The sequence below is a fragment of the Ambystoma mexicanum genome, chromosome 7p (assembly GCF_040938575.1).
Source record: "Ambystoma mexicanum isolate Mex_15411 chromosome 7p, UKY_AmexF1_1, whole genome shotgun sequence".
NCBI classification, from domain to species: Eukaryota; Metazoa; Chordata; class Amphibia; order Caudata; family Ambystomatidae; genus Ambystoma; species Ambystoma mexicanum.
This window is the reverse complement of record NC_090939.1, coordinates 708,990,964-709,005,237: the sequence shown is the minus strand read 5'-3', so window position 1 is coordinate 709,005,237 and position 14,274 is coordinate 708,990,964.

Genomic DNA, 14,274 nt, shown 5'->3' with positions numbered 1-14,274 from the left:
TAATGCTGTACGCATAATGCTAAATGTCACACTTTCTGTGGGCCTTTACTGATGAATCATCAATCTGTGAAGACGCTGCAAGGGCCAAGGCACTATACTTATGTCACTGTGCTGTGTTTCTGTAACTGTTCAGGATGGCAGAAACCTGGTGCCCACAAAAGGGCCGCTGCTCTCATGAGCTTCATAGTGGAGATGGTTAGTAAACACCTGCTAACTGTTGTTTTTAACTGCGTAAACTGTAACTACCGCCTACATGCCCATGGGTTAAGTGTGCACCTACAAATGTATAAATAAAATATGCAACTATGAGCAGCTGCAGGATACTGGGGTCAGTACCTGAATGCCATGCTTTGGCTGCCACTACTTCCTGGTATGTCCTACTAGAGAAACAAACTTACTAACACGTACTCTTAAATATCTTTCATTTCATCCAACCTATGTCATTTTTTGTCAACTTCCTGCAGACTTCTTAAGTGGATTTACACTGATGGGGCTAGCCTTTTTGCTGAAGACCCTGAGCTTCTATCCAGGGCTACAACCAAAAGAACCAGGATGAAAGCCCCCACCCAGCCACCCACTAGCAACACCTCTGGGCAGTGTTGATAACCAGCATATGGAAGGCCGAGGATATTGCTGAGGCAGACCGAGATAGTACCGGTGGTCAGCCGCTGTACGGTGCTGTCATACTTCAAGTGTTATTGGCACGCTTATTTCTTCGCAAACTGGGCTTCCACACACAGTTCACTGGCAGAGGGTCCCACAGATTGGACTGGATCTAATTCCCCACTCTGAGGCTCATGCATCTGAATCCACTCCTGCGCAGCTAGTACGCTCTTGTATGCCCCTTTCGAGTCCGTGCCTCACGTCAGCACACTGCACACAACATGGCTGCCACCACAGGAGCTTTAAAGAGTTCCTTTTGTATGGGGATAGGCAGGAATGATTGGGATTAGCCATACAGAATAGCATGGCTGTGGGGCAGGGAATGGGAGGCCTCAAATACCAAACAACACAGTATCCCTCCTCAAATGTAATTTCTGTGTGCCCCTTGTCAGAAGCCCTTCTCCCTGTGTACACATGAATCAGTATTTGAATGCAAAATCTGGGCTATTAAAGATGTCACATGTCACACCTAATAGCACAAACTAAAAAACGACTGGATGGAGCTACACCATATAAACTAAGGATTTCGTTGGGGCTCCTTTGTGTCCGACTTGTTTCTTATTTGACGCACATCCGTCCAGCGGTTTGGTCTGTGCATTTAAGCAACAATTTGACATTTTCCCTATAGGAAAATGAATGGAAAAGTGAAAAAACACATGTTTTTTTTTACCCTTTAGATCTTTTGAACTGCACATGGATTTGCATGAATATTACCAGTTCTGGGGGACCCAGGCCCGAACACCCATTTTGTACAGATCCGTAATATAGCTCAAAACCTATTAGCCATAGAACATTTGTATTTCCTATGGATGACAGGTTTCACCTTAAATATTAGGTAGCTAGTGCCACCCTATAATATATCTGCACTATCTTTCTCTCTCTGTCTCTCACTGCCTCTCTCTCTTTCTCACTCTCTGATTCTGCCATGTGTGTGACGAAAATTACTTCTGCCCCACAGGATTGCAAAGATGAGCCGTGTCTAAACTACCTACTTAGCTCTCACAGTTCTACAAAACAAGAGTGATCCCAATTATAAAGATGAAAAAAAAGGCACAAGTAAGAGATAGGTTATACTTTTAAGAGGAGTCTGAATGTTATCCAGTAGCAAACCAAACAGTAAAGTACATTAGTCCAAAACAAAAGTACTGCCAATCAAGGTTCTCTAAATATATATGTACTTCAATTAAAAACATCACATGCAAAAATAACTAAATAGAAAAATGCTACACAAACACACCCCTGTGGAAAGAACTTACTTTGCTTTATATAAACAACTTAAAAGAGAAGAAGAAAGCACTCTATGGTGTCACCCTTGACATGACTGCTGCTTTCAATAAGGTAGACAGAGTTATTGTGGGACAAGTTATCTAGCTGGGAGATTCCAGTAGGACATAGTGAAATAATGTTACTTGAACAATACAATCTGGGTATGCTTAAATGCAAAGGAGCCTTGTCAAGAGAGGTTTTGGTTGAGAAGTGGGTGAGGCAAGGATGTGTCCTTGCCCCACTCCTCTTCAATCTCCATTTATCCGCTCTTTCTCTTTCTTACTCTGCAGAAGGCTGCCACCTGCCCACCTAGGTGTGTGCATTGTAGGTAGAGTGGTTGGCCTATGCTGATGACATAGTTCTCTTTGATTTAACACCAATTGGTCTCCAAATGTCGCTGAATGCTATAGAGCAGTTCACTGCTGCAAACAAATTGGTTATTAATCCTAATAAATCGTGTGTCCTGATGTATAATAAAATGAATAAATATAAAAAATGTACTTAGAAAATCAATAAGAAATCAATAACTGTGGTTCAATCCCTGGTCTAACTGGGGTATACCTTTTCATCACAACGGCACCTGGTTATGATTTAGGAAAGGGTAGGATGTGATAATCCAGATGAGGATAATACATGAAAAGTTGTGTTTTTACACATTAGGACCATTGTTGCAGTTGTATACATTGAAGGCATCTCTCAAGATATTATAGACAGCTAATGAATGCATCTATCAAGAGTTGGTTAGAGAAAATTGAGAGTCGGCTTTGGCAAACTGTCTTGGCTCTCCCTATGTTTGTCTCCCTGGCTGTGAATTGTTGTGAATTAGGCTTATTATCTTGGTGGTACACCAAGATACAATACACTAAAGTTGTCCTACAAGATGAAAGATGGTAAACAAGTCCCTCTGTTTAACAAATTTGGTGAGGTTCATAAATTGTCAGGTGAAATATCTATTGTGAACTTCATGAATGGGTGTGAGGAACTCCTTAATGAAGCCTCAGTGAAGTCTCAAAATGGTTCCCTTTCCCTAAAGTATAAGCTAAAAATCAGATAGGATTGAAAGTTGGGAGATGATTCAAAATTGCAAGTTGTATAAGGAGTTTAGGGTTATCTCTATAAGCCTGCAACCCCATTTGCCTTATCTCTTAAAGTCTCCATCAAGAACATTTAGAATGACCTTGTTTAGATTTTTGATTGACATCCGAGGATAAGTTTAATAATAATAATAATAATAATATCTCTATGAAAGAAGAACTTATAAACTCTGTAAATCTCAGCAGATTGAAACTCTACAGCATTGTGTTTTGTATTGTCAGAAACATGCTGATCATCAAATAAGACTTCTCGGTAGGTTTGTTCATTTCACTAGTGCTGTTTATAGTGGCAGCCTTTGGGAATGCCTAGTGAAAGGAATCACTAGGCATTCCCAAAGGAATATCTAGTGCCCAAACTTTTTTTGAGCAGTTGGGGAATATTTAAGCACTAATGTATGACTTGATTAGTTTGTAGGACTGAGGGCCGAGTGATGCCACACTATACCTACGGAGAAGGCTGGCTTTGTTTATTTAATATTGATATAGGGGGTACCATTCATTATTTTGAATCTTGTGGGGCTAATCATTCATACTGTGACTATTATAACTTTACCTTTTTGGAATTTTGAGTGTTTACTTGAATGAACCTAGAGTCAAAATATGAATTGTATAATTGGAGGTTTTATGGGGGAAAATTCCTTTTTGTGTGAAATTATTTTATATTTTAATTGCTCTTTTAAATCTTTGTGTTACTTTTTTTGTCAAAGGTTTAATATTTAACCAATCCATACATTAAAACATAGATTAAAAAAGAAAAGAACATAAAATATTCAAAAGATAGAACATTGCAGCACTTTGGATAATGAAACAGGGGTGAAAGTCAAACAATAACCACAATGTTTGTAAAAAGTAAACATTTGAATTAACCAATCTCTAGGACCCAAAAAAGGACTGGGAGCAGTTAGAAGTCAATAGTGCCACATTGATGTTCTTAGCGGCTCGACAGCCTTGTACTAGGATTCTTAGTACTGTCAGAACTGTTCAAACCTGACTCAAATGCTACGGTCACAGTGTTCCAAACAGAAATCAGGCATCCATTTAGGGTTGAGCTTAAAGTTTGCTGTGGTTTGAGTGGCATTAGAAGAATGCAGATATCTAGGGCCACCAGGGGCAGTTTAATAGTTGATCCAATCCCAGTCCTTGTGACAAGCGCCGTTGCCTTCTTGATTCATACCAAAAATACTTTGTTCTAGCGGAAGTGAAGGAGACCAGAAGAAAGGAGAGGTACAAAGAGGAATGAGTTGGTGGAAAGTGTCCCTAACTGTGTTGAGCTCCCTCTGGCTACTCTAAGACCAAAGCATCCATTGCATCAAAGACCCTTTGGTTTCCAACATTCTAGTGTGGGCTAGTTCTTTGTGTGATATGTGCCCTATGATTCCTGCTTACGAGGAGAAGCTCCTGCTGAGGGGCTGTCTTCCTGGAGAGAGTTGTTACCTGACATCATAAAGGATCAAAGGAGAGGCACAGTCTTTCAGACTCTTGCATTGCCTGCTGGCAAAGACAGGCTGTAAAACCAGAGGTATAATGTATATATGATGTGGATCTTACTAATTATATAAGCCCTCCAGCACCATACCATATAGCTTATAATTTCAGTTTACCCTGACAATAGGTGAGGGGTTTATCATAATTTTATGGAATATGGAACAGAAGTGTAAACATAAATGCACCCTCTGCACTGCAATAACTTGGCTGTCACAGCAGCTATCAAACTGGGCTTTGTGACCACTGGAGAGTAGGAGAAAATGATGTTGATGGCACAAAAGAAGATAGTGGCCTTTCCTGACTATAGAATGGAGTGGACAGGAAGCCAGAACTCCGTGGGATCCATCATATAGGGCAGAAGAAGGAAATGTGTCAAGGGAACCAAATAAGTGGAGGACTGGAGTGTGGGCAAGAGACTATGATACCATGCAGATGCAATTGGATAACATCACGGGCTCATTTGAGACTATATATGCCATGTGATGGCACCATCCACACATGTGAAGTAGCATGTCACATAGGGGTCTACATAAAGTGTACGGCGCATACATTGAAAGTGTATGGTGTTACTTGGACAATGATGGCAGCACTTAAGATTTCTGCATTAAAAATATGTGTGAGGTTGTAACTCAGTTGCAGTGACTATACTATGCATTTGCGAATTCCCTGGAATATGCGGAATACGTCAGTATTTAATGATGCACTTCAATTATGATACCAGGATTTGCATGTGTAAGACTACCTCAGATGCAATTACTATGTCATTGTGGCAAAATGACTTTTGCTCTGCAAGAGTGTAAGGAACATAAGTGGATAAACCACCTACTCAGCCCTGCTCTTCTACAAACCAACGGTTATCCAAATCTTAAAGATGAATCAGGCACAGCTTAGATATATACCTCCTTCAGCATTTGTGGTAACAAGGGCCGAAGGAAGGCTAAACTCTCAGAATAGATGTGAATGTGGACTAGTAGAAACCCAAACAATAAAGTGCAACAATTCAAAAATAAAAGAATGTCCAATTAAGGTTCTATAGAAATATATACTTTTCATTACACAAACCAATTGTACACTCTACTATTAAAAACAGTGTAAAACGCCTCCTGTGTAAATGAAAGACACAGAAATGCAGATTGTAATGATGCAACACTGAGTACTTAGAGAGGTTGCATAGTCAAGAAATAGGGAATTCCTATAGAATGTCCTCCACTAAATAGATGCAAAATGGACTTGGTCATTCTGTAGGGCCCAAAAAGGTGTATCAGGAGGACAGCGTCAGTTCAAAGTTCCTTATTCCTTATATCAATCTTAGGTAGTTCGATGATATTGAGCCAGGCTTTAAGCTGCTGTGCTTGTGAGTCAACTTGTGTTCAAAAGCATTGAGTCATGTTGATCCCTGGTAGTAAGTCGGCATCGAGTCGGGTTCCAGTGAGTGCTCTGTGCAGTTTGAGGCAGCATCGACTGATTCAGTGGAATAGTTCACCAGGAGCAGTTGGACGATTACTTGTGGTTTGAGACAATAAGTACTTCTGGTTCAGGTCCATGAATGACACAGTAATCCAGCAGTTCCAAGTGAGCAGCAATGCAAAGTAATGGCTGTTCGATGCTTGGTTCGCTGCAGTGACTTGAAGTTGAGTTCATGGTGTGCTGGCCTTCGAGACGGATTCGATCATGTGAACACTGTTGTTTAAAGGTTGAGAAAAACCGAGATCCTGGCTGTTATGGCACTTAGGATGCTGTGAGACCCACTGCAGGCAACTCGTGCACAGATGAAGTCCTTTCAGGGTTTGCTCTCCCAGCCTAGGGAGGTTTTCCAGCAGAGTGGTAGGTCCTGGCCCTCAGCAAGAGTATCCCCAATGTGCTCTGGCAGTGGCTAGAGAGCAGAGCTTGCCAGGGCCGATGATTCTATGCACTGGAAGTTGTTCCCATGTGTTCAATATCATTTCGCTTCTATGAGTGGCACAGCCATTCTGCTCTAATGAGGTTATGCTCCCTGGTGACCCACTGTGATCTTCCCCCCTGCCCCCGATGCCCAATACCATTAGTTCTGTACTGTATTTTGCTCTTTAATGCCCAATATAATTCACGCAATTGGCTCCTAGCTATCGCACCTTCCTAGCACTCAGAGTGGTTCCCAGGGGCCCATCCAAAACTCTGACCGCTCTCGAATCCCAACTTGGAACTCCCCTCAAGAGCTTCCACTGTCTACTTGGTAACCATTGCTGCATGCTGCCTAAGTCTTTTAGTCTTTCCTCTGTTCACCCAATCTCAATAAGGATCAGTCTCCACACAATGCCCATTGCCGGAGAAATAGGCCACTCGGGTGCCTAGGGACATCTCCTCACAGGTACTTTAACGAAATGTCACTGCTACTGTAACGTTACTATGGCGACACTAGTTGGATGTTCCAAGTAGCCCATCTGGCCATCCACTAACAACCCACTTCCTTTATGTTTGAACCCACTTCACAAATAATAACTCACCCACTTACACACAGCAATCACATAACTCTCAGAAAAAACATCAAATAACTGAATGCTACCCCTCCACAATCAACTTACGTGTCACAGTGTCACCCAAGGCCCCCTGTTAGGCAGAAACCTGTGCAGTTCCCTTAGGGACCACTGCAAAAGATTTAAGACTACAGGTGTTGGCAGTAAACCCACTTGGTAGCAGTCTGTACCACCCAGATTTACCTGGTAGCTGTGGCTGAGCAGTCAGACTTCCCTCAAGAAGAGTTAGGCAGTATGCAAAGTATACACAATAGGCACTCAGATACAATATTACAAGCAAACACTGACCAGAGCTTTGGTATCAAAGGATATAATTATTTATTTAAAAACACACAGTTGAAACACTCCAGCACCCTTATTGTAAAATATTCTAAACACAGTTACTATTGTAATATATACACCCCTTTTTCCTTATCAGATAAGTTACAGTAAAACACCACTTATTTTCATACAGAGGTGAGCGCTTAACTAGATTGCACTCCGATAAGTTTGTGAGAAAGGGGGGGAAAAAAAGACAGAATATGAAAAGGTACACCACTCTACGATTCAGGAACACTGTTAGCAAGGCAGAGAGCAAAAAGTCACTGGTGAGCCAAAGTCCAAAGGCTGGGCGCACTCTTAGAGAGAGCAGCGCACACATGCGCCCAAGATCACACAGTTACACTATGCTTAGAAAGTCTTGCAGAGGGTTCACAAAGGGTTTAGAGAGGCTTTAAGAAAGTTTAGCCAGGGTGTCCCAGACTAACCCAGGTTCGAAAGCCGGGGGATAAATCTACCCCGTACAGTCGGTAGCAAGGGAAGCCAGGCGGGACACAGTACCTTAAGTGGGAAGGATCCTCCAGCGGTGGCAGTTGTTCCTGGTAGTGGGTGCAAGTTGCGTCATCGTCCAGGGGAAGAGAAGATCTCGACTTGGAGGAAAGATGAAGGTCGTTGCACTACCAGGGAAGAAACCAGCCGCAGAATTTTCCAGTTAAAGGTGGTACCTTTGTTTCGTGGTCGTGGTAAGACGTGGTATCCCGGTTACCGGGGTGCTTAGCACGGGCAAGGCGACCACGTGGTACGTCAGGAAAGCGAAAAGATGGTGAAACTGGTTATCCCCACCAGTCAAAGGAAGAAGACTCTCCGGCGGGAGATCTCCTCTGTCATTGGGAAAAGTGGTGAGGCAGTCCAGCAGGGCTCCACCGGTGGTGGTGTTGTGGCAGGTCGGCTCAGCTTCTCCCTCGTCGGATTCTTAGGTCCTGTGGCGACTTCTGAAGTTCCAGTCCCCAAAGCCCTGCTTTTATGCAGCAAACCCCCATTCACTCAGCCTAGCTGTCACTCAAACATGCTAAGTGGTGAGCCGGCCGGCTCACCACTTGGGCCAATCAGGATGGAGTGTGACTTGAGTTGCCTAGGCAACTCAGTCCATGGTGCCTAAATTCCCCTCCACCCCTCCTAAGTACCCCAGACAGAGTGGCACCACTTTGGAGGGCTTCTGTGGAGAAGCCCGCCAAAAAGTGGAACAAAGGGCTCGACTTGGGTTGGAGTTACAGAAGAGAACACAAACGCCATTTTAGAATCAAGTTTTGGCAAAAAATACCAACCGGAGAATTAATATTAATTAAATAAACCGGCGGTATGTTCGAGGCTACCGTAAATAATTAAATAAAGATAGTAGCTAAAAAAAATTGGAAATCCCATAGGAAAATATTTGCGGTTGAATATAAAAAGTAGTATCCACTGCCACCAGCCAAAACTCGATCAGAGGGGAAGGAGACGTGCCCCCTCGACTAACAGACCCCGGGGCAATCGAATTGCCACAGCCAGTACGTCCACAATATGATGGTTTTTACTGGTTCTGTTCAGAATTTAAGACTAGTAAAGTCAATGGTGACTTTACATGCCCTGGGGGACAGTAGTCAGTCCCAGGGTATGGAGTCTATACTGGGGGTCACTCTGACACCCCTGTGTCACTGCACTGAGGGTGCTGTGTAACACACATCACAAAAACACATGAAGCCCTATGGAGTAAAAGACCCCATAGCCCATTAAACACATCTAGATTCAAAGAAACACACTCAAATCATGTCCAAGAGTGAGGGTGAAAGAGACTCACTCTTGGCAGGAGAAAAAATTAAACCCCAAAAATCCAGCAAAGCTGCTGGGGGACTCACTAGGTTAGGAAATTCAGCCTAAACAGAGAATTCTCCCTAACACCCCCTAACACTACGTACATACAAGACTCTCTGGATACAAGCGGCATTATCTTGTTGACACTGAACCCTTAGAAACGGACAAAAAATGCCGATACCAGGCTACTTCCAGGCTGCACACATCAACACAACAGCAATGCATCTTCCATGGCTCTCAAGCAACCTAACCCACCACCCTCTGTTTCAGAGCTGCCAGACCATGCAATTAGCAGCAGGCACCGGTATAAAACCCAATACTATAATAACACATAATATCAATTCCTGTGATAGCATCAGGTGTATGAGGTCCCTTCCGCAACCACTGCCATCTTGCGGAAATGCCGTCCGCCCTGCAGTGATGATTATCCAGCTGTGATGCTTGCTCCTGCCTCGAACTGCATTTTTTTTAAACCGATGACTTTCTCATTATCTACATGGCCTCCAAATGGGTGATTTCTTTAAAAAAATATAGATATTCTATTTCTTAGATAAGTGAAATGCACAAATAGAACATAAGTTGATTTGATTTTATACCAAATCTAAACACATTTTACATTGATGCACTAGCATTTTACTTGATACTTCGGACCTTTGCAAGGCATTTAATAAGTGAATGGTGGCAAAAAATCTGATTCTCCCCCTTTCCATAATGAACACATTATGTTGCTGCTGCTGCTTTAAGCAGCATCTCTGGCTCAAAGGTAATTGCAGGGGCAGAGGTTGGCTTCGTGACTCCTCCCCAGCTCATGTCGAGGATTTAATTTCCTGGAATACGCCGCGATAGCATGGAAAAAATGACATTGATTAAAATACAGGGCTAAGTCAAGTCCACAGCGACAGGAAATTGAAAAGGGAACGTTATTAGGGGCACCCTTCGACCTGCGATTGCAAAATCAATACCGGGGACCTGCAATGTCGCCAGCTTCAACTGCTGGCGACCCCGAGCACTGAAAGAGGAATAGCCTGTCTAAAGATAGAATGGGAATCCTGCATGCTTTCTGCCAACACGTTTCGGTCCTTTTTCCTCGCTGCTCCTAGCCAAGAGGTGTGGCGGCAGCTGACCGGCCAATGCTGTTGAATCCACAGATTCTACAATGCAACTGCCTGTCTTTATGTGACATGTGCAGAGTAGACAAGAAACAGATTGCGAGCTTGTTTCCGAGGACCTTCATTTGATTGCCTTAATTGCAGCCGCTTTCAAATGCAGCCTGAATTGCTTTTGACCTGCTGACCTGATGAAAGTCCTTGCATGCGCAGAAGGCCCATTACAATCTTTCTTAATATGACTTTATGAATCATTGCAATCATTGGCTTATGAAGTCGAGCACCGTATCAGAAGACGCGAGGGAGTATAATTAGCCTGCGTTTTGATGTGCAGCTCCCATCAAGCAATCATCAATACGCATCAATCATTTGAAATAAATGGATGCAATACAGCCACTAAAGGGAAGGCATAACCATTCCTCTTAATTTGCATTAACACCATTGATTGCAGCCTAAACAAGTTGACATCCATCACTCCTCAAGAGCTGGTGATGATTTTCAGACAAAACGCTTGGCTCCTGATTTACAAAGCTTTGCACTGGAACACTTCCGGAGAGGCCCATTAACATCTTAGATTTGCAACTGACACCTTATACAGATTTACCAAGTCTAAAAACGTGGGAAAATCTGGAGTTGACTGGATTATTTCTAAGATGCCTTTGATGACATGTTTCTGTCTCTGATTTGCATGTGACTTCTTCAGGCCTGGTCCAGGCCTCCCTAGGAGTGTCTCTGTCTTCGGTGTTTGGAATCACGTATGTGGTTGCAGGTGCAGAGCTGATGAGCTCACAGAAATATCCTCATTGACTACAGTGTACATCTTTGGAAATTAGACAATTTGTCACCTACAAGTAGTCCTGGAAGAATGCTAGCGACAGAACCCTAAATCATTGGATTTAAGGGATTCATCCAGTTCTGAGCCCAAAATAACTTTCTTTCGAAGTTGGTCTGAGTTTAACCACTTGTGTTCCAAGGGGACACATGTGTTGTGAGTTTGCTTTCAGTCTTAGGCGACTTTCAGAGAAGCAAGAGGTTGTTGGTGGAGACAGGCTCAGCGAATGTAGTTAAGAGTTTATAAACTGGATTTAAAATAGTTGAGTAGCAAGAAGGGTAAAGAGGTTTTCTATTTTAGGTAGGTTTTGTTTGGATCCATTTTGCTTTTTTCATTCTACCCTGGATGATACACGAAGTGATTTGAGGGAGTGAATGGCGCACATGGAAGCACTTGGGTGAAGGAGGGGGAGCACAGAATTCCAGAGCGCCGCTTGTTTGTGAGACAAACGCACAAAATATGTGTGGGAGAAAGTAGTAGAGATTCAGGGAGGAGGGCGATACTATTCCGTTTCTGTCTCTTGAAGAGAGGGAATAACACACCTACCATCGGTGACAAACGGGTGTTGGAGGAACAGCAGGAGGAGCAGGGATTTCCTGACAAAAGATTATGCGACACACACAGTCGTGGTATTTGTGAGCGAATGAAACGCATGCCATAGGGTGACACTTTGGGGAGAAGGAAGTGCAGAGAATCCATGAGGGCAGCTTGTGCGAATCACACTATCACACAATACTTTTTGCAGAAAATAGCAGAGGTTCATGGAGGTGGCAGATATCATTCAGTTTCCATCTCATGAAGTAAGTGAGCAATAAATGTGTTATAGGACAACATTTGGTTGGAAGAGGAGGAGCAGAGAATCCCCGAAGAGAGCTTCTCTGTATATACCCCCAGATGCTGGTACCTCCTCTCTGTGCACACCAGACTTACCCCCCTCACTCCTGCATTTCAGGAATTAGCTCATGAACAACCTCTTCAAGAATCGTCTCCTTGTTAACACCTACATCCACACTCACTTCACTTCCCACCTAATCTGATCCATCCTGTGTCCTTACATGTTTCATTATAGATCACTTGCTGCCAAATTACCGGCCACTCTCCCACTGTTAGCGACTTGTGTCTTTGTATTGATCGCTTGCTATTGCCTTCTCTTGTCGTGCACTTCCGCCTATGTTATGTCATGCAGCATTTGTATAGTGCATGGTGCCATTGGAATGGCTCTGAAGTGGTGTGAGGATGAACGCCCTTTGGAATACCGCAGTGAGATGTTGAGAAGCAATGGATAGACTTCCAAAAGGCATATGGAGGTAATTCCACAGGCAGTCCCCACATCTGCTTGTCCATTCACATTTAAAAACAGCACTTGAGTCACCTATTATGTAAATGTTGCTGTCAAACTGCAGTTTCATTTGTCACCACTTGTAAGCAATATTTATTTGCAGGATTCAAAATGGTTTTGTGGCACAGTGTCTCACCTGCAAAGGAATGCAATAAAATTCATGATGCAAATCACAGTGAATCCATGAAAAGACACTGGGCCTCGTTACGAGCATGGTGGTAGTTGTGCCTTTATGGCAGGCACGGCTACCGCCATGCTCACCTCCAGCACTGCCTCCCGTGATTGGGCAATAACCGGCCCATTACGAGATGAGTGTGCCGGTAATTGCCCATTTGCGGGTGGCGGTAATGCCGGGCTCCCGATCCCCATTCTGCTACGGTGGGCAGAATGGGGGTGGGGAGCATTGTTGCACCGGCACTGTTGATTACAGTGTCCGTGCAATCACGTATTCTGCTCGCGGATGCCGCACAGAAGACCTGGCGGGCTGTCACGGACCCGCAAACAGAACTTGTAATGTGGCGGCCCGGTATGAACGGTGCCGGTGCCTCACCGGCACCGTTCATACCATGGCCGCCACAGTTATAATGAGGCCCACTACGTGGATACATGTTCAGGAATCGCTTAATAATTCACCATTAACTTTTAAGAAGGATCCTTAGGAATTCCTCATGTACTTGCAGACACATAAAGCATGTCTGACAGTGAAATTCAGGGCATTGCATTATGCTTTAAAACGCCAATCATGCTTAACATGCCACTGCTCTGAATGAGGGCTTGGGTATGCATTTATACCAACCTTTTTATACTGTACCATTTCAACTTTTGAAGAAAGAATGTCACAGCATATTGTTCTCTACTTACAATACAGATATACGTTTGACTTTAAAAATAGACGGAAATAGCTACATTGTAGTACACATTCTCCTGGGGTACATGACAAATGGAACAAAAACAACTGCAAACTGATCAAGGTCATGTATGACCAGTATCTCTTGGTGGAAATAATACGTTCACCACAGTTGGTAAAATATGCAAAACAGATTTCAGTAGTACAACAGGCCATTACATGGCGTACTTAAAACACACTGGGGGCTGGTTGGAATGTAAGGCTACTTGCATAAATAAGGATTATCAGCAACCCTATGAAATACCTATTTTCTATTTTCTTTTACTGTTTAACTTGCCATCCTAGGTCAAGAGCAGCAGAGCGCTGCGCAGAGCGTGGGTAGCCATCGTTTGGGCTGGCATCTTTTAACAGTAGTGCAGTACTTCTGTGAGTTGAGGTTTGTGCATAAGTCTGTGCATGCATTGTGATTATTCCTTGGTCAGATGTTGAAAAAGCCATGTTTTGAAAGATGTGCAGAATTGGTGAATTGTGGTGGCATTCTGAACTGATATCATGATTGGGTACCAGATGGTGTCTGTGTGTGTGACAAGAGAAGGATTTTTGCGGGTCCTCTCTTTCAATAAGAATATATATTTTTTTAAGTTACTTAAGATAGTAATGTTTATTTAATGACCAAAATAGAGGATGGTTTATTCAACAATCAATCATGATCAAAGGAAAGGTATTTTACAATATTCTTGAATTGGGCCCATCCTGCCCCCTTGCCAATATCTAGTCAAGCACCCTGGAATCTGTAGCAAGTCCCCTCCAAGGCACAGACATTGCAGACTTGACATGTCCTTAAAGTGTCGTCTAGAAGTTGAAGGTAGAGGTGGATATTTTGTAGCTGTGGTACTTAGGGCCGACTTAGAGGAACACCCTGGTACTTGTCCACCTCCTTGTTCTACACCTGGCTACCCCTGAAATAGCTCCCAATTCACTCACTAAGGTGACACCATGTCATATATCCTTTCACCTCTG